Genomic DNA, 25,416 nt, shown 5'->3' with positions numbered 1-25,416 from the left:
TAGCAGTCATTGGTGTAGAGGGAGAAGAGCAGGGGGGAGAGGACACATCCTTGGGGTGCACCAGTGCTGATCGTGAGTGAGGTCAATGTGTAGGCTCCGGCTTTCACCACCTGTTCCCTAGCTGTTAGGAAGTTCACGATCCAGAAGCATGTTGATTCTGGGACTCCTTGGGCAAGAAGTTTGGGCTGCAGCATACAGGGGGAGATTGTGTTAAACGCCGAGCTGAAGTCGATGAGTAGGACTCTCGCGTAGGTGCTAGGGCGATCTAGGTGTTGCAGGATGTAGTGTAGCCCTTGGTTTACTGCATCCTCAATGCTTTTGTTCGCGCGGTAGGCAAACTGAAAAGGGGTCTATGTGGGGGTTGGTCACTTCTCTCAGGTGCCTCAGTACCAGTCTTTCGAGTACTTTCATGGCCACTGATGTCAGGGCAATTGGCCTGTAGTCATTTAGGTCTTTAGCAGGTAACTTCTTGGGCACCAGAACAATGATTGAGCGTTTAAAGCAGGTGGGGAATGTAAACGTTTCCAGTGAGGCATTGAAGATTGCAGCAAAGATGGGGGCACGCTGAGCTGCACAGGTCTTTAGAGTAGATGGGGACACTCCATCAGGACCTGCGGCCTTTCTTGGTTTGAACCTTTTGAACAGGGTTTCTATCTCTTCTCGGTCCTGGGGGGGGGGTCCAGGGGGAGGAGGTGGCAGAGCAGTTCTGCTATGGTCGGGGGGTTGGCTGGTGTTCGGCACTCTCCTTTTGAATCTACAGTAGAATGTGTTTAGCTCATTCTCCAGTTCCTGGTGCATTGAAGCCACCCATGGGGCTTTCTTGCAGCTGGTGATGGCTTGCATACTTTTCCAGACTGCCGCAGGGTCGTTTGCTTAAAGGTTGTTTGTCAGCTTGTAGTCGTATTTCTTTTTTGCGAGTTTGATTTCTCGATTCAGGGAGTACTTGGCCTTTTTGTACGTGTCCCTGTTCCCACTGCTGTAGGCCTCCTCTTTGACGCGGCGGAGCTTCTTTAGATGACTGCCAAACCATGGCTTGTTGTTGCTGAAGGATCAGACCATTTTAATTTGTTACACATAGGTTCTCGCAGAAGCTGGCATAGACTGTCACTTCATTATGTCAGCTAGCTCATCTAGGTTGGCGGCAGAGGCTTCGAAGACCCTCCAGTATATATATATATATATATATATATATATATATATAGTGTAGGTGGGAGGTCCGGCACTCCAGACAACTGCAGGTAACTTACTCCGGTGCCCTCACAGGGAATACAACATAGGCGGCAGTGGTGCGGCTCATATAATAATAGCAGGTACAAGGTGTCGATGACAACGTTTCAGTTTTATTACCAAACTGTTTTCAAGTCAAAAGAAAGTGCAACACAATATATATATATATATATATATATATATATATATATATATATATATATATATATAGTCCAGGTAGTCGAGCAGCACAACCTCAACGTCAAATAGAAGCCGGTGCCATCCAAAATCCCCCCAGGGACCACACACTCACGACAGGAGGCGGCACTCGAACAAGAAATCCAATAAGGCAGGTGTACTTCAACGTTTCGAAATTTAATTCATCATCAGGAAGTATTTACAAAAGGCAAACATACAGTATTTATACATACCACCAGTGAAGTGCATCAAATCAAGAGCTCCGAATCTCCCGCCGCTGCCGCTGGTATGGTGACGTCAGCGCGACCGTCGGATAGCATATGCGTCAGTACGCTGACTCCCTCTACCGCGTCTGCATGCGGGTGACGTGGGAGTATCCATGGAAACATGAACACAAGTCCTAGGTGACCAGACGCTAATGCCCGGCAACCATATTAACAGCGTAGCACATATTTATTACATTGCGGACATGAATCACCCACTGAGCTCATAAAACTACCATAATGAAAAGTGACACAGACACTAAGGAACATATGAAAAAAGGAAAATAAACCTACACCAAAACCAAATAATGACATACAGTTAAAACCAATATCATCAAGAAAATAAAAAATAAAAAATCAGAAGAAAAGACAAAATAGAAAACATTCAAATATAAAACAGGAATCCCTTCGGATGCCGAACATGACAACCTGCTTATGTATATAATCATATCCAGAAAAAATACCATAGGTGGAAGCCTATTAATCAATCAATGAAAATGCTGTGTAAATCTGGTATATGCCCTGCAGGGAACCAAGTGCTAGTACAGCGATCTATGGCATGACACAGCCTATAAAAAACAATGGAGCCCCCGAAATTCATTTAGACCCCGGGGTGCCACAGTGTCAAGACGTTTAATCCAATTAGCCTCACATTTCAATAATTTCAGTGAGCGATTCCCGCCTCGTAAGGAGGCCGGGATATGATTGATGATCATATATCTTAGCATGGGCATAGTGTGACGGGCTTCCAAAAAATGCCGCGCCACTGGCTGGTCGCTGGAACCCTTTTCCAGAGCCAGCTTAATGGAATGGCGGTGTCCTGCCATCCTTTCTCTGAGTGTACAATCGGTTTTCCCGATATAATGGAGGGAGCAAGGGCACGATATCATGTACACAATATAATTGGTGGTACATGTTACCCTGTGTTTTAAAAAGATTCTGGTACCGTTATGAGGGTGACAAAAAGAGGTCCCAGTGATCAAGGCTCGACAAGTAATACATTTAAGACATTTAAAGCAACCAGGTTTACTGCCCAAAAAATGGTCCTGATTGCCACCACGTAACCCTGCCACATCGGCTTTGACGACAATGTCACGTACACTCCTGCCACGAGTGTAACATGGCATTATCGTGGTATCACCCATGCGCAGGGTTTCATCCATCTGGATGAGAGGCCACAGATTTTTAGTGGCCTTACTAATGTCATGGCTGTACACATTATAATGGTTAACCCAGGGTAACCTGTTACTGACACTGCTTTTTTTAGGTTGGTACTTAAGTAAATCGGCCCTATTTTTGGAAAGAGCTTTCGATTTGGCCTCCTGTAGCAGTCCAATGTCATAACCTCTGGTAGAAAATTTAGTGATCATGACATCAATCTGTTCACTAGCCAGAACGTCCGTGCTGCATATACGCCTGGCCCTTAAGAACTGTGAGTAGGGCAGACTAAATTTACTGGATCTAGGGTGGCAACTTGTTGCATGTAAAAAAGTATTCCGGTCTGTGGGTTTAGTGAAGACCGTAGTCTCCACCAACCCGTTGACCACCTTCAGTGCCACGTCCAGGAAACTAATCGCCCCACTGTCGACAGCATATGTCAATTTCACCGGGCTGTCGGTGTCATTGTGCCCATCGATAAGATCGACGAACTCCTCATTGGAACCAGTCCAAATCATGAAGAGATCGTCGATATACCTAGTGTAGGCAAAAATATATCGGGAAATGTCGACATTACTGAAAAAAAGTTGTTATTCGACGTCCATCATGTATGCGTTGGCGTACGATGGGGCAAAATTACACCCCATCGCACAACCAACGAGCTGCAGATGGAACGTCCTATCGTACAAAAAGAAATTATGCGTCAACACAAACTCCAATAGAGACAATACAAAGTCAATGTCGGGTCCCACATAATTATCGTTGCCAGTAAGAAGTCTCCTAACCGCCATCACTCCAGCCTGGGTTGGAATGATGGTGTAGAGGCTTGTTACATCGATGCTGAATAATAGGCTGCCCTCTGGAATCACCCCCAACCTACTGATCAAGTTCAGAAAGGCTGTGGTGTCCAGCAGGTGCCCCGGGGAAGCCCGGATACAAAGCAGGAGCAGGGCATCTATGTAAGTAGAAATGTTTTGAAACATAGAGCCACGGGCAGCTATAATGGGTCGCCCTGGGGGTGCCTGAAGCCCCTTGTGTATTTTAGGCAACGTTTATAACAATGGGACCACAGGGTAGGGTACAGTGAGCGCAACGGACAAAGAGGTACTGATAACACCATTAGCCACAGCAGTGTCAAGGATTTCTTTCAAAAGAGCAGTGTATTCACCGGAAGGATCATGTGTCAACACCTCATAAACACCAGGAACAGCCAATTGCCTAGAGATCTCACATTTGTAATCATCTAAGTCCTGCAGAACCACGGCTCCGCCCTTGTCGGCGGGCCTAATAACTAAATCTGGATAATTACCCAAATCATGCAATGCCTCAAATTCATCTTTTGACATATTAGCTCTAGAATTATTTTTACCATACTGCTTAGGTCTAACAACAGAGGTAACATTCTTTTCAAGTGCATGCATAAACGTTTTAATGTTGTGATTATAGGAAACAGGCTCAAAAACAGACTTAGGTTGTAGCTTCAATACCTGAGGTGGTATGACAGAACCAGGATTCAACGGTAAATCAATGGGCTTAGGGGTCACAGGTTTTTTATTAAAGTGTTCTTTCAACTTCAATAAGCGATTAAGTTTATAGCGTTCAATGTCCCATTGCATATCGTCCAAACGGGTGGTAGGCACAAACGAAAGGCCTTTATTGAGCACCCTGTGCTCAGCCTCTGTGAGGACATGGGACGATAAATTGAAAACTATATCATCGATGGGGGTCTCCATTATATCGGGAAAACCGATTGTACACTCAGAGAAAGGATGGCAGGACACCGCCATTCCATTAAGCTGGCTCTGGAAAAGGGTTCCAGCGACCAGCCAGTGGCGCGGCATTTTTTGGAAGCCCGTCACACTATGCCCATGCTAAGATATATGATCATCGATCATATCCCGGCCTCCTTACGAGGCGGGAATCGCTCACTGAAATTATTGAAATGTGAGGCTAATTGGATTAAACGTCTTGACACTGTGGCACCCCGGGGTCTAAATGAATTTCGGGGGCTCCATTGTTTTTTATAGGCTGTGTCATGCCATAGATCGCTGTACTAGCACTTGGTTCCCTGCAGGGCATATACCAGATTTACACAGCATTTTCATTGATTGATTAATAGGCTTCCACCTATGGTATTTTTTCTGGATATGATTATATACATAAGCAGGTTGTCATGTTCGGCATCCGAAGGGATTCCTGTTTTATATTTGAATGTTTTCTATTTTGTCTTTTCTTCTGATTTTTTATTTTCTTGATGATATTGGTTTTAACTGTATGTCATTATTTGGTTTTGGTGTAGGTTTATTTTCCTTTTTTCATATGTTCCTTAGTGTCTGTGTCACTTTTCATTATGGTAGTTTTATGAGCTCAGTGGGTGATTCATGTCCGCAATGTAATAAATATGTGCTACGCTGTTAATATGGTTGCCGGGCATTAGCGTCTGGTCACCTAGGACTTGTGTTCATGTCTCCATGGATACTCCCACGTCACCCGCATGCAGACGCGGTAGAGGGAGTCAGCGTACTGACGCATATGCTATGCGACGGTCGCGCTGACGTCACCATACCAGCGGCAGCGGCGGGAGATTCGGAGCTCTTGATTTGATGCACTTCACTGGTGGTATGTATAAATACTGTATGTTTGCCTTTTGTAAATACTTCCTGATGATGAATTAAATTTCGAAACGTTGAAGTACACCTGCCTTATTGGATTTCTTGTTCGAGTGCCGCCTCCTGTCGTGAGTATATATATATATATATATTTACAAATGGTTGGAATAGAGGAACAGCGACAATAAATACCTATGTACTAGGAAACTTTTTATAATAAAAAAGTTTTATTTGATACAGAAAGGTGCACAATAGCACCAAAAAAGGGGGGGAACAGGCAATAATACAGATACAAGTTCTATAGAAAAAACAATAGAAAATTGGTAAAATGCGGCAATGTTACTTAAAAAGCCTACACTTGGTGAGTGCTAAAAAATGAGTGCTAAAAAATGAAGGAGGGGAAATTTTTATGCTAAAAAAATGTTTTTAAAAATTTTTTTTTCTTATATATGATATACACTTTAAAAAGTCTAAAAAGTGAATAACTTAACTTAGTGGAGGAGTCAGCAGGCTCTGCCCAACGCGTTTCGTCTTAGAAGACTTCTTCAAGGGGTGATGGAGAGATGTGTATGGGGCTCTATTTATACTACTATGCCTAGTGCACATGGTAATGAGGTCACATCCTGTAGGATGTGGCCTCCGTTTTCATGATTAAGTGTATCAGACGGAATTTCATCCTCTTAACATAGTTGCTAGGGAGATTATCTGCCCTTTAGCTTATAGTTACAGAAACCGCGAAATAAACATAGAAAACATAAAAGAAATGAGACATATTGCTTGATTGGGGGATGCGCGTCCCCACTTCCGGTAGGCGGACGTCACTTCCGCCCCGTTTCCTGTGTGGGGATAGTTCATTTCACTGGGCGTCTTCCGCCCTTCTACAGCGGATGTGCTGTTCTGCCACACTTCCTGGTCTTGAGCGCTGTGCACGGGTTGGCTGTGGCGGCTGTCATTCAGATTCGTAGTTGTGATGCACGCTGTATCAGCTCTGAGATAGATTTTGTCTCTGCTCGGCGGCCATTTTTCCAGGGACTTTTAAGGATTTATGCATTGAGAAGCAGCCATCTTAGTGGGTTCTTTATGCGGACATTTGGATTCACTGGGTTTTGTTCATACTTTCGTTTTATATCGATTTCGTATGGTACATGAAAATATAAGATGTATCAGGTTAGTATTTGTATTTTGGACGTTTGCACAAGTTAATTTCATCTGACTTAGTAGCAATATTTATAACCATAGTATATACCAATATTAATAGCGATGTCTAGCAGCAGCATTGTACACAAAAATTTCTTTACATGATTATAACAGTATTTGATGTGAATAAATAAGTAAAAAATAATAATAAGTAAACAATATTTACATATAGCAGCGAATTAGTATGACAGTGTTTAATAAATTATAATGAGTGATGTAGAGGAAATATTACATATAAATATTTAATAAATACATAATAGGAAGTGCTTATAAATGACACTGGTGTGAGTGGACCAGGTGATTAGACTTAATTTGATGAGTGTCTATATATGACTATTTATTTGTAAGATATCTATCCGTGAGAGAGATCGGTGGTTTAGGTGACAGGTATAAAGGTGAGATATATAAAGAGGTGAGCAAGTATGTGTGCACTGAGCCTTGGTACTTTCATTTTGTCCTTATCTCGAGGTTCCTTATTTCTTTCATTACAGTACCTATTCTTCTCAGGTAGTCTCCTGTCCTGATACTGGACAGGCCCAGACACTGCTTGGCTGCCAAGATCGGACGAGATTGGGCATTGCCAGTGTGGTATGACTGTAATCTCTTTTGATTCTGGAATCCTCTCGGACTTGGGTACCTATTTGCTCAGAGAGTGACTATGGTGTATAGAAGGATAAAGGATGAAGAAATAAGGAGGAAAAACAAAGAAGGATAGAGTGGGGTGTGGTGTGCTTGTGTGGAAGGGGTAAGGTTCATCTCAAGGGAAGGTTACAGGACCTTTACAGGAACGGGGCAATTTCGTATCCCTCATTTAGACCATTGGGGTGTAGTGTCTGGAGCTGAAATATCCAATACATCTCCCTTTGGGAAAGTTTCTTTGCCAGATCGCCTCCTCTTTCTCCCAGCTGGACATGTTCAATCGCTTTGAATGTCATATCCTCCGGGTTGGATTTGTGGGTTGCTAAAAAATGTCTGGGAACAGCATGGTTGTCAAGTTTGTTTTTGATGCTCCTTACGTGCTCTTGAATCCTGATTTTAAGTGGGCGTTTGGTTTTCCCTACGTATTTCTTTCCACACGTACATTCCAGTAGGTATATAACGGAGGTAGAGTTGCAGTTCATAAAATCCTTAATCTGGAATTCATTCTTGTCCCCAATGTCTGTGAATTGTTTTCTGTTAGGATGAAGGTATTTGCAGATCACACATTTCCCGCATTTATAGGACCCTTTGCATTTGGGTAGTTTTGAGGAGGGCTTAGATGTTTTTAGCATACTGGGTGCTAGTAGGTCTTTTAAGTTTTTCGATTTCCTGTAGACAATGTCCGGTCTTGGGGGTAAGATTTCTTTAAGGATTGGGTCCATCAATAGGATCCCCCAGTGGTTTTGTATGGATTTTCTGATTGTGTTTTCGTGTCGATTGTAAGTAGTAATGAATGCTACCGATTCTCTCTTGTCTTCTTCCTTGGTTTTGTATGTCAACAATGACGTGCGGCTCGTGTTCCTTGTCTTTTCTGCTGCTTTTTCTATAAGGCCCGCTGGGTATTCTTTTTCCATGAAACGCTGACCATACAGGGTAAGTTGTTCTTCCAGGTCTTCCTGTTTACTGCAGTTGCGTTTAATTCTGTGGAATTGAGAATATGGGATGTTTTCTTTCCATCTCTTCAAATGATTACTTTTATGGTGTAAGTAACTGTTTTTGTCTACACTTTTTACGAAGTTCTTGGTTATAACTTTGTTGTTCTCGTGCGTCAGGATCAGGTCCAGGAATTCTATGGATTCTTGTTGTATATTGGAAGTAAATTTCAAGTTCAAATCGTTGCTGTCCAGGTTTTTAAAAAATTCTTCGAATTGTGCGTTTGTTCCGTCCCAAATAATTAAAATATCGTCTATATACCTTTTGTATAGTATTATAGCACTTTTAAAAACTTGGTTATTGTAGATATAAAGGTTCTCCCAGTGTCCCATAAAAAGATTTGCGAAGCTGGGCGCAAATATAGTCCCCATTGCAGTTCCGCATTGTTGCAAATAAAATTGGTCTTGAAATTTAAAATAATTGTGGTGCAGAATAAAAAACATTACATCGCAGATAAAATTTGTATGTTCTGGTAAAAGTGAGGCATCTTCTTCCAAGTATTTTCTGCAGGCTTCTACTCCTTTGTGATGTTCAATACAAGTATACAATGACTGAACATCTATAGTTACCCATTTGTAGGTTTCCTTCCATTCAAAGTCTTCTATAGTGTTCAGTACTGCTGTTGTGTCTTTTAAATACGAGGGTAGGCATTTCACATGTTTATTTAGGAAGATGTCCACATACTGGGACAAATTGGAGGTCAATGAGTCGATACCAGCCACAATGGGTCTTCCGGGTGGGTTGGTCATGCACTTGTGGACCTTTGGTAAAAAGTAAAAGATTGGGGTAATGGGGTCTGATCTTAATAAAAATTGATATTCATCTTTTGTTAAAATGTTGGTCCTGAGTCCTTGTAGCAGAAGAGTACGTAATTCCTCTATGTATGTGTCTTTTGGGTCGTTCATGAGTCTACTGTATGATTTCTCATCTGCCAGGAGCCTCTCTGCCTCTCTTACATAGGCTTCTCGGTCCATTAAGACCATACCCCCCCCTTTGTCAGCAGGTTTTAGTACTACCTCTTTATCTTTCTGTAGTTTCTTTAGTGCTTCCCTTTCGGAATTCGTCAGGTTCTTTGTTTTTACTGGTGCTTGTTCTGTGTCACATAGGTCCTTTTTTACCAGGTCATAGAAGATGTTGATGTTTGACCCCTTTGACTCGATTGGGTAATATTTCGATGTTGGTTTTAGACCTGATTTTGATCTATTTTCAAAGTTCGATGTTATAACATCATCTTTCCTCAGGAAATGCCTCTTTAGTGTTAATTTTCGAATAAACTTGTTTAGGTCGATGTACGTCTCAAACCTGTTCATGTTACTAGTGGGTGCAAAGGAGAGTCCCTTCCCCAGAAGGGAGACCTCTGGGGCTGTGAGTTCATGTTTTGATAGGTTGAATATGCCTTTGTTGGTTGCCATTTTTGCGATGTCCTGCTTCGTTATGCCGCTCTTTTTTTGGGATCTCTGCCTCCCGCTGCCTCGTTTTCCTCTTCGTCTGGCAATCTTCTTTTTAAGGGGGAAGCTTGTTTTACGTTTTCCTCCAAGACCACTCTCCAATCTTCCTTCCTTCTTGTCCCCGTGCTCTGGGACAAAAAAGAAGAAGAAGAAGAAGATGATGCGGCGTGTATATCTTGTTCTCCATTTGATCTTAGTCTTTGCAGCGCTGTGAATCTGTTATTGGTCCTTATTGGTACATTATTGGGTGAGTCATAGCTTTTTCGTCTTATTGATGTTTTCTTTTGTGCAGTTTGTTTCCATTTGTTTCTGTTGTCGTGAGGTGTTACGTTTTCATGGTTGTTAAATCTACTCCAGTTCTTGACCTTACCATGGTCATAGTCTGTCTTATCCCTCAGGAATTTTTTCTCTTTGCCTTTAATGACGTCCTCCTCTATTCTCTCTAGTTTCTTGTTTAGGACTTTTTCATTTATTCTATAGTCCTCTGTGTCCTTGTGTGTTTCCAAAACTCCTTCCTGTGTTTTGATGCTAAGTTCCAATTCTGCTAAGGTCTTCTTCTTCTCTTCAATCAGTAACTGCATCAAACTCAGGTAACATGTGTGAAGGGTGGCATCCCATTTCTCCATAAATGGGGTGTCTTGGTTTCCAAAGGTGGGTTGTTTTTGGATCCTCAGACCTCTTGGGATCCTATTCACTGAAATATAGTGTTGGAGTCCTTGTATATCCCACCAGGTTTTTACCTCCTTTGTGAGCGTTTTTTCTATAGCCCAGAATAAGTCATCTAGGTCTTGTGATGGTCCGGTATCATTTGTCTGTTTACTCTCATTAAAGATTGTTTTGCACAGCATATCTCTTTTTGTGGTGCGTTCATTATTCCTAAACATATTTATAGACGTCTTGACACCAGGCTGCCTTACAATAAAACCAAAAAATGTCCAGGGAAAGAAAAGATGTATGGCGCCACTTATGTCCTCAGACTGTCCGGATATGATACAGTTTTAATGTACACTGGTATCCCTTGTTAAAAAACAAAGGGAAGTCAGCTAGCCTCTAAAAAGGGACACCTTGGTAAGGGGTGCCACAATAGAAATTTACAAATGGTTGGAATAGAGGAACAGCGACAATAAATACCTATGTACTAGGAAACTTTTTATAATAAAAAAGTTTTATTTGATACAGAAAGGTGCACAATAGCACCAAAAAAGGGGGGGAACAGGCAATAATACAGATACAAGTTCTATAGAAAAAACAATAGAAAATTAGTAAAATGCGGCAATGTTACTTAAAAAGCCTACACTTGGTGAGTGCTAAAAAATGAGTGCTAAAAAATGAAGGAGGGGAAATTTTTATGCTAAAAAAATTTTTTTAAAAAAAATTTTTTCTTATATATGATATACACTTTAAAAAGTCTAAAAAGTGAATAACTTAACTTAGTGGAGGAGTCAGCAGGCTCTGCCCAACGCGTTTCGTCTTAGAAGACTTCTTCAAGGGGTGATGGAGAGATGTGTATGGGGCTCTATTTATACTACTATGCCTAGTGCACATGGTAATGAGGTCACATCCTGTAGGATGTGGCCTCCGTTTTCATGATTAAGTGTATCAGACGGAATTTCATCCTCTTAACATAGTTGCTAGGGAGATTATCTGCCCTTTAGCTTATAGTTACAGAAACCGCGAAATAAACATAGAAAACATAAAAGAAATGAGACATATTGCTTGATTGGGGGATGCGCGTCCCCACTTCCGGTAGGCGGACGTCACTTCCGCCCCGTTTCCTGTGTGGGGATAGTTCATTTCACTGGGCGTCTTCCGCCCTTCTACAGCGGATGTGCTGTTCTGCCACACTTCCTGGTCTTGAGCGCTGTGCACGGGTTGGCTGTGGCGGCTGTCATTCAGATTCGTAGTTGTGATGCACGCTGTATCAGCTCTGAGATAGATTTTGTCTCTGCTCGGCGGCCATTTTTCCGGGGACTTTTAAGGATTTATGCATTGAGAAGCAGCCATCTTAGTGGGTTCTTTATGCGGACATTTGGATTCACTGGGTTTTGTTCATACTTTCGTTTTATATCGATTTCGTATGGTACATGAAAATATAAGATGTATCAGGTTAGTATTTGTATTTTGGACGTTTGCACAAGTTAATTTCATCTGACTTAGTAGCAATATTTATAACCATAGTATATACCAATATTAATAGCGATGTCTAGCAGCAGCATTGTACACAAAAATTTCTTTACATGATTATAACAGTATTTGATGTGAATAAATAAGTAAAAAATAATAATAAGTAAACAATATTTACATATAGCAGCGAATTAGTATGACAGAGTGTTTAATAAATTATAATGAGTGATGTAATATTACATATAAATATTTAATAAATACATAATAGGAAGTGCTTATAAATGACACTGGTGTGAGTGGACCAGGTGTCTATATATGACTATTTATTTGTAAGATATCTATCCGTGAGAGAGATCGGTGGTTTAGGTGACAGGTATAAAGGTGAGATATATAAAGAGGTGAGCAAGTATGTGTGCACTGAGCCTTGGTACTTTCATTTTGTCCTTATCTCGAGGTTCCTTATTTCTTTCATTACAGTACCTATTCTTCTCAGGTAGTCTCCTGTCCTGATACTGGACAGGCCCAGACACTGCTTGGCTGCCAAGATCGGACGAGATTGGGCATTGCCAGTGTGGTATGACTGTAATCTCTTTTGATTCTGGAATCCTCTCGGACTTGGGTACCTATTTGCTCAGAGAGTGACTATGGTGTATAGAAGGATAAAGGATGAAGAAATAAGGAGGAAAAACAAAGAAGGATAGAGTGGGGTGTGGTGTGCTTGTGTGGAAGGGGTAAGGTTCATCTCAAGGGAAGGTTACAGGACCTTTACAGGAACGGGGCAATTTCGTATCCCTCATTTAGACCATTGGGGTGTAGTGTCTGGAGCTGAAATATCCAATACATCTCCCTTTGGGAAAGTTTCTTTGCCAGATCGCCTCCTCTTTCTCCCAGCTGGACATGTTCAATCGCTTTGAATGTCATATCCTCTGGGTTGGATTTGTGGGTTGCTAAAAAATGTCTGGGAACAGCATGGTTGTCAAGTTTGTTTTTGATGCTCCTTACGTGCTCTTGAATCCTGATTTTAAGTGGGCGTTTGGTTTTCCCTACGTATTTCTTTCCACACGTACATTCCAGTAGGTATATAACGGAGGTAGAGTTGCAGTTCATAAAATCCTTAATCTGGAATTCATTCTTGTCCCCAATGTCTGTGAATTGTTTTCTGTTAGGATGAAGGTATTTGCAGATCACACATTTCCCGCATTTATAGGACCCTTTGCATTTGGGTAGTTTTGAGGAGGGCTTAGATGTTTTTAGCATACTGGGTGCTAGTAGGTCTTTTAAGTTTTTCGATTTCCTGTAGACAATGTCCGGTCTTGGGGGTAAGATTTCTTTAAGGATTGGGTCCATCAATAGGATCCCCCAGTGGTTTTGTATGGATTTTCTGATTGTGTTTTCGTGTCGATTGTAAGTAGTAATGAATGCTACCGATTCTCTCTTGTCTTCTTCCTTGGTTTTGTATGTCAACAATGACGTGCGGCTCGTGTTCCTTGTCTTTTCTGCTGCTTTTTCTATAAGGCCCGCTGGGTATTCTTTTTCCATGAAACGCTGACCATACAGGGTAAGTTGTTCTTCCAGGTCTTCCTGTTTACTGCAGTTGCGTTTAATTCTGTGGAATTGAGAATATGGGATGTTTTCTTTCCATCTCTTCAAATGATTACTTTTATGGTGTAAGTAACTGTTTTTGTCTACACTTTTTACGAAGTTCTTGGTTATAACTTTGTTGTTCTCGTGCGTCAGGATCAGGTCCAGGAATTCTATGGATTCTTGTTGTATATTGGAAGTAAATTTCAAGTTCAAATCGTTGCTGTCCAGGTTTTTAAAAAATTCTTCGAATTGTGCGTTTGTTCCGTCCCAAATAATTAAAATATCGTCTATATACCTTTTGTATAGTATTATAGCACTTTTAAAAACTTGGTTATTGTAGATATAAAGGTTCTCCCAGTGTCCCATAAAAAGATTTGCGAAGCTGGGCGCAAATATAGTCCCCATTGCAGTTCCGCATTGTTGCAAATAAAATTGGTCTTGAAATTTAAAATAATTGTGGTGCAGAATAAAAAACATTACATCGCAGATAAAATTTGTATGTTCTGGTAAAAGTGAGGCATCTTCTTCCAAGTATTTTCTGCAGGCTTCTACTCCTTTGTGATGTTCAATACAAGTATACAATGACTGAACATCTATAGTTACCCATTTGTAGGTTTCCTTCCATTCAAAGTCTTCTATAGTGTTCAGTACTGCTGTTGTGTCTTTTAAATACGAGGGTAGGCATTTCACATGTTTATTTAGGAAGATGTCCACATACTGGGACAAATTGGAGGTCAATGAGTCGATACCAGCCACAATGGGTCTTCCGGGTGGGTTGGTCATGCACTTGTGGACCTTTGGTAAAAAGTAAAAGATTGGGGTAATGGGGTCTGATCTTAATAAAAATTGATATTCATCTTTTGTTAAAATGTTGGTCCTTATACATATACACGCCGCATCATCTTCTTCTTCTTCTTCTTTTTTGTCCCAGAGCACGGGGACAAGAAGGAAGGAAGATTGGAGAGTGGTCTTGGAGGAAAACGTAAAACAAGCTTCCCCCTTAAAAAGAAGATTGCCAGACGAAGAGGAAAACGAGGCAGCGGGAGGCAGAGATCCCAAAAAAAGAGCGGCATAACGAAGCAGGACATCGCAAAAATGGCAACCAACAAAGGCATATTCAACCTATCAAAACATGAACTCACAGCCCCAGAGGTCTCCCTTCTGGGGAAGGGACTCTCCTTTGCACCCACTAGTAACATGAACAGGTTTGAGACGTACATCGACCTAAACAAGTTTATTCGAAAATTAACACTAAAGAGGCATTTCCTGAGGAAAGATGATGTTATAACATCGAACTTTGAAAATAGATCAAAATCAGGTCTAAAACCAACATCGAAATATTACCCAATCGAGTCAAAGGGGTCAAACATCAACATCTTCTATGACCTGGTAAAAAAGGACCTATGTGACACAGAACAAGCACCAGTAAAAACAAAGAACCTGACGAATTCCGAAAGGGAAGCACTAAAGAAACTACAGAAAGATAAAGAGGTAGTACTAAAACCTGCTGACAAAGGGGGGGGTATGGTCTTAATGGACCGAGAAGCCTATGTAAGAGAGGCAGAGAGGCTCCTGGCAGATGAGAAATCATACAGTAGACTCATGAACGACCCAAAAGACACATACATAGAGGAATTACGTACTCTTCTGCTACAAGGACTCAGGACCAACATTTTAACAAAAGATGAATATCAATTTTTATTAAGATCAGACCCCATTACCCCAATCTTTTACTTTTTACCAAAGGTCCACAAGTGCATGACCAACCCACCCGGAAGACCCATTGTGGCTGGTATCGACTCATTGACCTCCAATTTGTCCCAGTATGTGGACATCTTCCTAAATAAACATGTGAAATGCCTACCCTCGTATTTAAAAGACACAACAGCAGTACTGAACACTATAGAAGACTTTGAATGGAAGGAAACCTACAAATGGGTAACTATAGATGTTCAGTCATTGTATACTTGTATTGAACATCACAAAGGAGTAGAAGCCTGCAGAAAATACTTGGAAGAAGATGCCTCACTTTTACCAGAACATACAAATTTTATCTGCGATGTAATGTTTTTTATTCTGCACCACAATTATTTTAAATTTCAAGACCAATTTTATTTGCAACAATGCGGAACTGCAATGGGGACTATATTTGCGCCCAGCTTCGCAAATCTTTTTATGGGACACTGGGAGAACCTTTATATCTACAATAACCAAGTTTTTAAAAGTGCTATAATACTATACAAAAGGTATATAGACGATATTTTAATTATTTGGGACGGAACAAACGCACAATTCGAAGAATTTTTTAAAAACCTGGACAGCAACGATTTGAACTTGAAATTTACTTCCAATATACAACAAGAATCCATAGAATTCCTGGACCTGATCCTGACGCACGAGAACAACAAAGTTATAACCAAGAACTTCGTAAAAAGTGTAGACAAAAACAGTTACTTACACCATAAAAGTAATCATTTGAAGAGATGGAAAGAAAACATCCCATATTCTCAATTCCACAGAATTAAACGCAACTGCAGTAAACAGGAAGACCTGGAAGAACAACTTACCCTGTATGGTCAGCGTTTCATGGAAAAAGAATACCCAGCGGGCCTTATAGAAAAAGCAGCAGAAAAGACAAGGAACACGAGCCGCACGTCATTGTTGACATACAAAACCAAGGAAGAAGACAAGAGAGAATCGGTAGCATTCATTACTACTTACAATCGACACGAAAACACAATCAGAAAATCCATACAAAACCACTGGGGGATCCTATTGATGGACCCAATCCTTAAAGAAATCTTACCCCCAAGACCGGACATTGTCTACAGGAAATCGAAAAACTTAAAAGACCTACTAGCACCCAGTATGCTAAAAACATCTAAGCCCTCCTCAAAACTACCCAAATGCAAAGGGTCCTATAAATGCGGGAAATGTGTGATCTGCAAATACCTTCATCCTAACAGAAAACAATTCACAGACATTGGGGACAAGAATGAATTCCAGATTAAGGATTTTATGAACTGCAACTCTACCTCCGTTATATACCTACTGGAATGTACGTGTGGAAAGAAATACGTAGGGAAAACCAAACGCCCACTTAAAATCAGGATTCAAGAGCACGTAAGGAGCATCAAAAACAAACTTGACAACCATGCTGTTCCCAGACATTTTTTAGCAACCCACAAATCCAACCCGGAGGATATGACATTCAAAGCGATTGAACATGTCCAGCTGGGAGAAAGAGGAGGCGATCTGGCAAAGAAACTTTCCCAAAGGGAGATGTATTGGATATTTCAGCTCCAGACACTACACCCCAATGGTCTAAATGAGGGATACGAAATTGCCCCGTTCCTGTAAAGGTCCTGTAACCTTCCCTTGAGATGAACCTTACCCCTTCCACACAAGCACACCACACCCCACTCTATCCTTCTTTGTTTTTCCTCCTTATTTCTTCATCCTTTATCCTTCTATACACCATAGTCACTCTCTGAGCAAATAGGTACCCAAGTCCGAGAGGATTCCAGAATCAAAAGAGATTACAGTCATACCACACTGGCAATGCCCAATCTCGTCCGATCTTGGCAGCCAAGCAGTGTCTGGGCCTGTCCAGTATCAGGACAGGAGACTACCTGAGAAGAATAGGTACTGTAATGAAAGAAATAAGGAACCTCGAGATAAGGACAAAATGAAAGTACCAAGGCTCAGTGCACACATACTTGCTCACCTCTTTATATATCTCACCTTTATACCTGTCACCTAAACCACCGATCTCTCTCACGGATAGATATCTTACAAATAAATAGTCATATATAGACACTCATCAAATTAAGTCTAATCACCTGGTCCACTCACACCAGTGTCATTTATAAGCACTTCCTATTATGTATTTATTAAATATTTATATGTAATATTTCCTCTACATCACTCATTATAATTTATTAAACACTCTGTCATACTAATTCGCTGCTATATGTAAATATTGTTTACTTATTATTATTTTTTACTTATTTATTCACATCAAATACTGTTATAATCATGTAAAGAAATTTTTGTGTACAATGCTGCTGCTAGACATCGCTATTAATATTGGTATATACTATGGTTATAAATATTGCTACTAAGTCAGATGAAATTAACTTGTGCAAACGTCCAAAATACAAATACTAACCTGATACATCTTATATTTTCATGTACCATACGAAATCGATATAAAACGAAAGTATGAACAAAACCCAGTGAATCCAAATGTCCGCATAAAGAACCCACTAAGATGGCTGCTTCTCAATGCATAAATCCTTAAAAGTCCCCGGAAAAATGGCCGCCGAGCAGAGACAAAATCTATCTCAGAGCTGATACAGCGTGCATCACAACTACGAATCTGAATGACAGCCGCCACAGCCAACCCGTGCACAGCGCTCAAGACCAGGAAGTGTGGCAGAACAGCACATCCGCTGTAGAAGGGCGGAAGACGCCCAGTGAAATGAACTATCCCCACACAGGAAACGGGGCGGAAGTGACGTCCGCCTACCGGAAGTGGGGACGCGCATCCCCCAATCAAGCAATATGTCTCATTTCTTTTATGTTTTCTATGTTTATTTCGCGGTTTCTGTAACTATAAGCTAAAGGGCAGATAATCTCCCTAGCAACTATGTTAAGAGGATGAAATTCCGTCTGATACACTTAATCATGAAAACGGAGGCCACATCCTACAGGATGTGACCTCATTACCATGTGCACTAGGCATAGTAGTATAAATAGAGCCCCATACACATCTCTCCATCACCCCTTGAAGAAGTCTTCTAAGACGAAACGCGTTGGGCAGAGCCTGCTGACTCCTCCACTAAGTTAAGTTATTCACTTTTTAGACTTTTTAAAGTGTATATCATATATAAGAAAAAAAAATTTTTTAAAAATTTTTTTTAGCATAAAAATTTCCCCTCCTTCATTTTTTAGCACTCATTTTTTAGCACTCACCAAGTGTAGGCTTTTTAAGTAACATTGCCGCATTTTACCAATTTTCTATTGTTTTTTCTATAGAACTTGTATCTGTATTATTGCCTGTTCCCCCCCTTTTTTGGTGCTATTGTGCACCTTTCTGTATCAAATAAAACTTTTTTATTATAAAAAGTTTCCTAGTACATAGGTATTTATTGTCGCTGTTCCTCTATTCCAACCATTTGTAAATTTCTATTGTGGCACCCCTTACCAAGGTGTCCCTTTTTAGAGGCTAGCTGACTTCCCTTTGTTTTTTAACAAGGGATACCAGTGTACATTAAAACTGTATCATATCCGGACAGTCTGAGGACATAAGTGGCGCCATACATCTTTTCTTTCCCTGGACATTTTTTGGTTTTATTGTAAGGCAGCCTGGTGTCAAGACGTCTATAAATATGTTTAGGAATAATGAACGCACCACAAAAAGAGATATGCTGTGCAAAACAATCTTTAATGAGAGTAAACAGACAAATGATACCGGACCATCACAAGACCTAGATGACTTATTCTGGGCTATAGAAAAAACGCTCACAAAGGAGGTAAAAACCTGGTGGGATATACAAGGACTCCAACACTATATTTCAGTGAATAGGATCCCAAGAGGTCTGAGGATCCAAAAACAACCCACCTTTGGAAACCAAGACACCCCATTTATGGAGAAATGGGATGCCACCCTTCACACATGTTCCCTGAGTTTGATGCAGTTACTGATTGAAGAGAAGAAGAAGACCTTAGCAGAATTGGAACTTAGCATCAAAACACAGGAAGGAGTTTTGGAAACACACAAGGACACAGAGGACTATAGAATAAATGAAAAAGTCCTAAACAAGAAACTAGAGAGAATAGAGGAGGACGTCATTAAAGGCAAAGAGAAAAAATTCCTGAGGGATAAGACAGACTATGACCATGGTAAGGTCAAGAACTGGAGTAGATTTAACAACCATGAAAACGTAACACCTCACGACAACAGAAACAAATGGAAACAAACTGCACAAAAGAAAACATCAATAAGACGAAAAAGCTATGACTCACCCAATAATGTACCAATAAGGACCAATAACAGATTCACAGCGCTGCAAAGACTAAGATCAAATGGAGAACAAGATATACACGCCGCATCATCTTCTTCTTCTTCTTCTTTTTTGTCCCAGAGCACGGGGACAAGAAGGAAGGAAGATTGGAGAGTGGTCTTGGAGGAAAACGTAAAACAAGCTTCCCCCTTAAAAAGAAGATTGCCAGACGAAGAGGAAAACGAGGCAGCGGGAGGCAGAGATCCCAAAAAAAGAGCGGCATAACGAAGCAGGACATCGCAAAAATGGCAACCAACAAAGGCATATTCAACCTATCAAAACATGAACTCACAGCCCCAGAGGTCTCCCTTCTGGGGAAGGGACTCTCCTTTGCACCCACTAGTAACATGAACAGGTTTGAGACGTACATCGACCTAAACAAGTTTATTCGAAAATTAACACTAAAGAGGCATTTCCTGAGGAAAGATGATGTTATAACATCGAACTTTGAAAATAGATCAAAATCAGGTCTAAAACCAACATCGAAATATTACCCAATCGAGTCAAAGGGGTCAAACATCAACATCTTCTATGACCTGGTAAAAAAGGACCTATGTGACACAGAACAAGCACCAGTAAAAACAAAGAACCTGACGAATTCCGAAAGGGAAGCACTAAAGAAACTACAGAAAGATAAAGAGGTAGTACTAAAACCTGCTGACAAAAGGGGGGGGTATGGTCCTAATGGACCGAGAAGCCTATGTAAGAGAGGCAGAGAGGCTCCTGGCAGATGAGAAATCATACAGTAGACTCATGAACGACCCAAAAGACACATACATAGAGGAATTACGTACTCTTCTGCTACAAGGACTCAGGACCAACATTTTAACAAAAGATGAATATCAATTTTTATTAAGATCAGACCCCATTACCCCAATCTTTTACTTTTTACCAAAGGTCCACAAGTGCATGACCAACCCACCCGGAAGACCCATTGTGGCTGGTATCGACTCATTGACCTCCAATTTGTCCCAGTATGTGGACATCTTCCTAAATAAACATGTGAAATGCCTACCCTCGTATTTAAAAGACACAACAGCAGTACTGAACACTATAGAAGACTTTGAATGGAAGGAAACCTACAAATGGGTAACTATAGATGTTCAGTCATTGTATACTTGTATTGAACATCACAAATGAGTAGAAGCCTGCAGAAAATACTTGGAAGAAGATGCCTCACTTTTACCAGAACATACAAATTTTATCTGCGATGTAATGTTTTTTATTCTGCACCACAATTATTTTAAATTTCAAGACCAATTTTATTTGCAACAATGCGGAACTGCAATGGGGACTATATTTGCGCCCAGCTTCGCAAATCTTTTTATGGGACACTGGGAGAACCTTTATATCTACAATAACCAAGTTTTTAAAAGTGCTATAATACTATACAAAAGGTATATAGACGATATTTTAATTATTTGGGACGGAACAAACGCACAATTCGAAGAATTTTTTAAAAACCTGGACAGCAACGATTTGAACTTGAAATTTACTTCCAATATACAACAAGAATCCATAGAATTCCTGGACCTGATCCTGACGCACGAGAACAACAAAGTTATAACCAAGAACTTCGTAAAAAGTGTAGACAAAAACAGTTACTTACACCATAAAAGTAATCATTTGAAGAGATGGAAAGAAAACATCCCATATTCTCAATTCCACAGAATTAAACGCAACTGCAGTAAACAGGAAGACCTGGAAGAACAACTTACCCTGTATGGTCAGCGTTTCATGGAAAAAGAATACCCAGCGGGCCTTATAGAAAAAGCAGCAGAAAAGACAAGGAACACGAGCCGCACGTCATTGTTGACATACAAAACCAAGGAAGAAGACAAGAGAGAATCGGTAGCATTCATTACTACTTACAATCGACACGAAAACACAATCAGAAAATCCATACAAAACCACTGGGGGATCCTATTGATGGACCCAATCCTTAAAGAAATCTTACCCCCAAGACCGGACATTGTCTACAGGAAATCGAAAAACTTAAAAGACCTACTAGCACCCAGTATGCTAAAAACATCTAAGCCCTCCTCAAAACTACCCAAATGCAAAGGGTCCTATAAATGCGGGAAATGTGTGATCTGCAAATACCTTCATCCTAACAGAAAACAATTCACAGACATTGGGGACAAGAATGAATTCCAGATTAAGGATTTTATGAACTGCAACTCTACCTCCGTTATATACCTACTGGAATGTACGTGTGGAAAGAAATACGTAGGGAAAACCAAACGCCCACTTAAAATCAGGATTCAAGAGCACGTAAGGAGCATCAAAAACAAACTTGACAACCATGCTGTTCCCAGACATTTTTTAGCAACCCACAAATCCAACCCGGAGGATATGACATTCAAAGCGATTGAACATGTCCAGCTGGGAGAAAGAGGAGGCGATCTGGCAAAGAAACTTTCCCAAAGGGAGATGTATTGGATATTTCAGCTCCAGACACTACACCCCAATGGTCTAAATGAGGGATACGAAATTGCCCCGTTCCTGTAAAGGTCCTGTAACCTTCCCTTGAGATGAACCTTACCCCTTCCACACAAGCACACCACACCCCACTCTATCCTTCTTTGTTTTTCCTCCTTATTTCTTCATCCTTTATCCTTCTATACACCATAGTCACTCTCTGAGCAAATAGGTACCCAAGTCCGAGAGGATTCCAGAATCAAAAGAGATTACAGTCATACCACACTGGCAATGCCCAATCTCGTCCGATCTTGGCAGCCAAGCAGTGTCTGGGCCTGTCCAGTATCAGGACAGGAGACTACCTGAGAAGAATAGGTACTGTAATGAAAGAAATAAGGAACCTCGAGATAAGGACAAAATGAAAGTACCAAGGCTCAGTGCACACATACTTGCTCACCTCTTTATATATCTCACCTTTATACCTGTCACCTAAACCACCGATCTCTCTCACGGATAGATATCTTACAAATAAATAGTCATATATAGACACTCATCAAATTAAGTCTAATCACCTGGTCCACTCACACCAGTGTCATTTATAAGCACTTCCTATTATGTATTTATTAAATATTTATATGTAATATTTCCTCTACATCACTCATTATAATTTATTAAACACTCTGTCATACTAATTCGCTGCTATATGTAAATATTGTTTACTTATTATTATTTTTTACTTATTTATTCACATCAAATACTGTTATAATCATGTAAAGAAATTTTTGTGTACAATGCTGCTGCTAGACATCGCTATTAATATTGGTATATACTATGGTTATAAATATTGCTACTAAGTCAGATGAAATTAACTTGTGCAAACGTCCAAAATACAAATACTAACCTGATACATCTTATATTTTCATGTACCATACGAAATCGATATAAAACGAAAGTATGAACAAAACCCAGTGAATCCAAATGTCCGCATAAAGAACCCACTAAGATGGCTGCTTCTCAATGCATAAATCCTTAAAAGTCCCCGGAAAAATGGCCGCCGAGCAGAGACAAAATCTATCTCAGAGCTGATACAGCGTGCATCACAACTACGAATCTGAATGACAGCCGCCACAGCCAACCCGTGCACAGCGCTCAAGACCAGGAAGTGTGGCAGAACAGCACATCCGCTGTAGAAGGGCGGAAGACGCCCAGTGAAATGAACTATCCCCACACAGGAAACGGGGCGGAAGTGACGTCCGCCTACCGGAAGTGGGGACGCGCATCCCCCAATCAAGCAATATGTCTCATTTCTTTTATGTTTTCTATGTTTATTTCGCGGTTTCTGTAACTATAAGCTAAAGGGCAGATAATCTCCCTAGCAACTATGTTAAGAGGATGAAATTCCGTCTGATACACTTAATCATGAAAACGGAGGCCACATCCTACAGGATGTGACCTCATTACCATGTGCACTAGGCATAGTAGTATAAATAGAGCCCCATACACATCTCTCCATCACCCCTTGAAGAAGTCTTCTAAGACGAAACGCGTTGGGCAGAGCCTGCTGACTCCTCCACTAAGTTAAGTTATTCACTTTTTAGACTTTTTAAAGTGTATATCATATATAAGAAAAAAAAATTTTTAAAAAAATTTTTTTAGCATAAAAATTTCCCCTCCTTCATTTTTTAGCACTCATTTTTTAGCACTCACCAAGTGTAGGCTTTTTAAGTAACATTGCCGCATTTTACCAATTTTCTATTGTTTTTTCTATAGAACTTGTATAACCTTTTTTGGTGCTATTGTGCACCTTTCTGTATCAAATAAAACTTTTTTATTATAAAAAGTTTCCTAGTACATAGGTATTTATTGTCGCTGTTCCTCTATTCCAACCATTTGTAAATTTCTATTGTGGCACCCCTTACCAAGGTGTCCCTTTTTAGAGGCTAGCTGACTTCCCTTTGTTTTTTAACAAGGGATACCAGTGTACATTAAAACTGTATCATATCCGGACAGTCTGAGGACATAAGTGGCGCCATACATCTTTTCTTCCCCCATATATATATATATATATATATATATATATATATATATATATATATATATATATATATATATATATATATATATATATATATATATATATATATATATATTAGTGTTCATTCTAGCACCCGCTATCTTTGAAAACCCATGCAGTTCCTGCTCTCTGCCTGGGGTGTCGCTGTCTGCTGTGGTGTTTCTAGCACAAGTCTGGTCTGCATACAAGTGCTGATATACAGACCACACTGTGCTAGAAGCACTACAGCAGACACTGACACCCCAGGCAGGGAAGAGGAATTGCATGGGTTTTCAAAGATAGCGGGTGCTAGAATGAACACTACATATATATATATATATATATATATATATATATATATATATATATATACACACACACACACACACACACACACATACATACACACACATATATTGCTCAACCTGGATACAAACAGTGGCACTCCTCTGGGTTTTAAAGGTGCTTTTAATAATGCTCCAACGTTTCGGGGTTCAAGCCCCCGTTTTCAAGGAGAAAAACAACAGTGATACAGTGCATCAATAAGTCCTAGGTAGGACTTATTGATGCACTGTATCACTCATCGGATGTAACTGATCCGATGAATAAGGGATAAGTAACAATTGGGTTTATGGCAGGGCTGGGCAACACCGGCCCTCCAGATGTTAATGAACTACACATCCCAGGATGCTTTGCATTAGTTTTGCTATGTGGCCATGCTGAAACTGATGCAAGGCATGCTGGGATGTGTAGTTCATCAACATCTGGAGGGCCGGTGTTGCCCAGCCCTGGTTTATGGTATGTATACGAATAGACCCTATTTGGGCCTTGCATCTATATTCTGGATATTCTTATGCACTATTTAAATATACAAAAAAAATGAAACTTTAGAAATGAAAATAATTGTGATGCAACATTCAATGAGATATCTGTCTGGGGTTTGGTTTATTAGGTCGACGCGAAAACTGTTAACACAATTTTTATCTTGTAGCACATGCACCCCAATTTACCACTTTTCTCACCATGCTTGAGGCAGAGAATTTGGCATGCCTGCCAAAAGTGGTTGACGGTTTTTAAAGACCTAAAGTACAGATAGCAAGTCAAAGTGGCTTTATCAAATTTGGTGTGCTTTTACCCTGATGCTATAGTGCCTGACTGCCTGTGCTGCTCTTTCCTCTGCATCAGTGGTGGACATATCCTAAACTAGCTGGTGTTGCTGATCTGTCAATTAAATTATAATTCATATGCTGCTCTGAGCAGCAAGTACAGTCACGTAAGACCCACAGAGGGTTCAGTAGGACACACTGGATCACAGGAATACCAAAAAAGTGGGAAAGTGTAGTGTACCTACACTTCAGAATACTTTTTGATGCCAGATAACCCATTTATTTCCATATGTTTTCATTTGATGCTCCCTGTGCTCCCTACTGATCAGCCCTTTGAACGTTCCAGGAG

At 40.5% G+C, this 25,416-nt stretch overlaps 1 protein-coding gene and 4 pseudogenes across 1 annotated transcript in view; 2 read left to right on the top strand and 3 right to left on the bottom strand.

Annotated features, from left to right (window-relative positions):
• CNTLN (centlein) overlaps positions 1-25,416 on the bottom strand; it is a 309,550-nt gene that overhangs the window by 175,700 nt on the left and 108,434 nt on the right. The window lies entirely within an intron of this gene.
• On the bottom strand, positions 7,114-7,233 carry LOC146039712 (5S ribosomal RNA; annotated as a pseudogene).
• LOC146039701 (5S ribosomal RNA) lies at positions 12,304-12,423 on the bottom strand (annotated as a pseudogene).
• Positions 16,957-17,076, top strand: LOC146039690 (5S ribosomal RNA; annotated as a pseudogene).
• LOC146039679 (5S ribosomal RNA) lies at positions 22,176-22,295 on the top strand (annotated as a pseudogene).

Source organism: Crinia signifera, chromosome 1 (genome assembly GCF_055691185.1).
Source record: "Crinia signifera chromosome 1, ASM5569118v1, whole genome shotgun sequence".
In the NCBI taxonomy this organism is placed as follows: Eukaryota; Metazoa; Chordata; class Amphibia; order Anura; family Myobatrachidae; genus Crinia; species Crinia signifera.
Note: the sequence above shows the minus strand (reverse complement) of the source record. Positions and strands in the feature narration are given on the sequence as shown.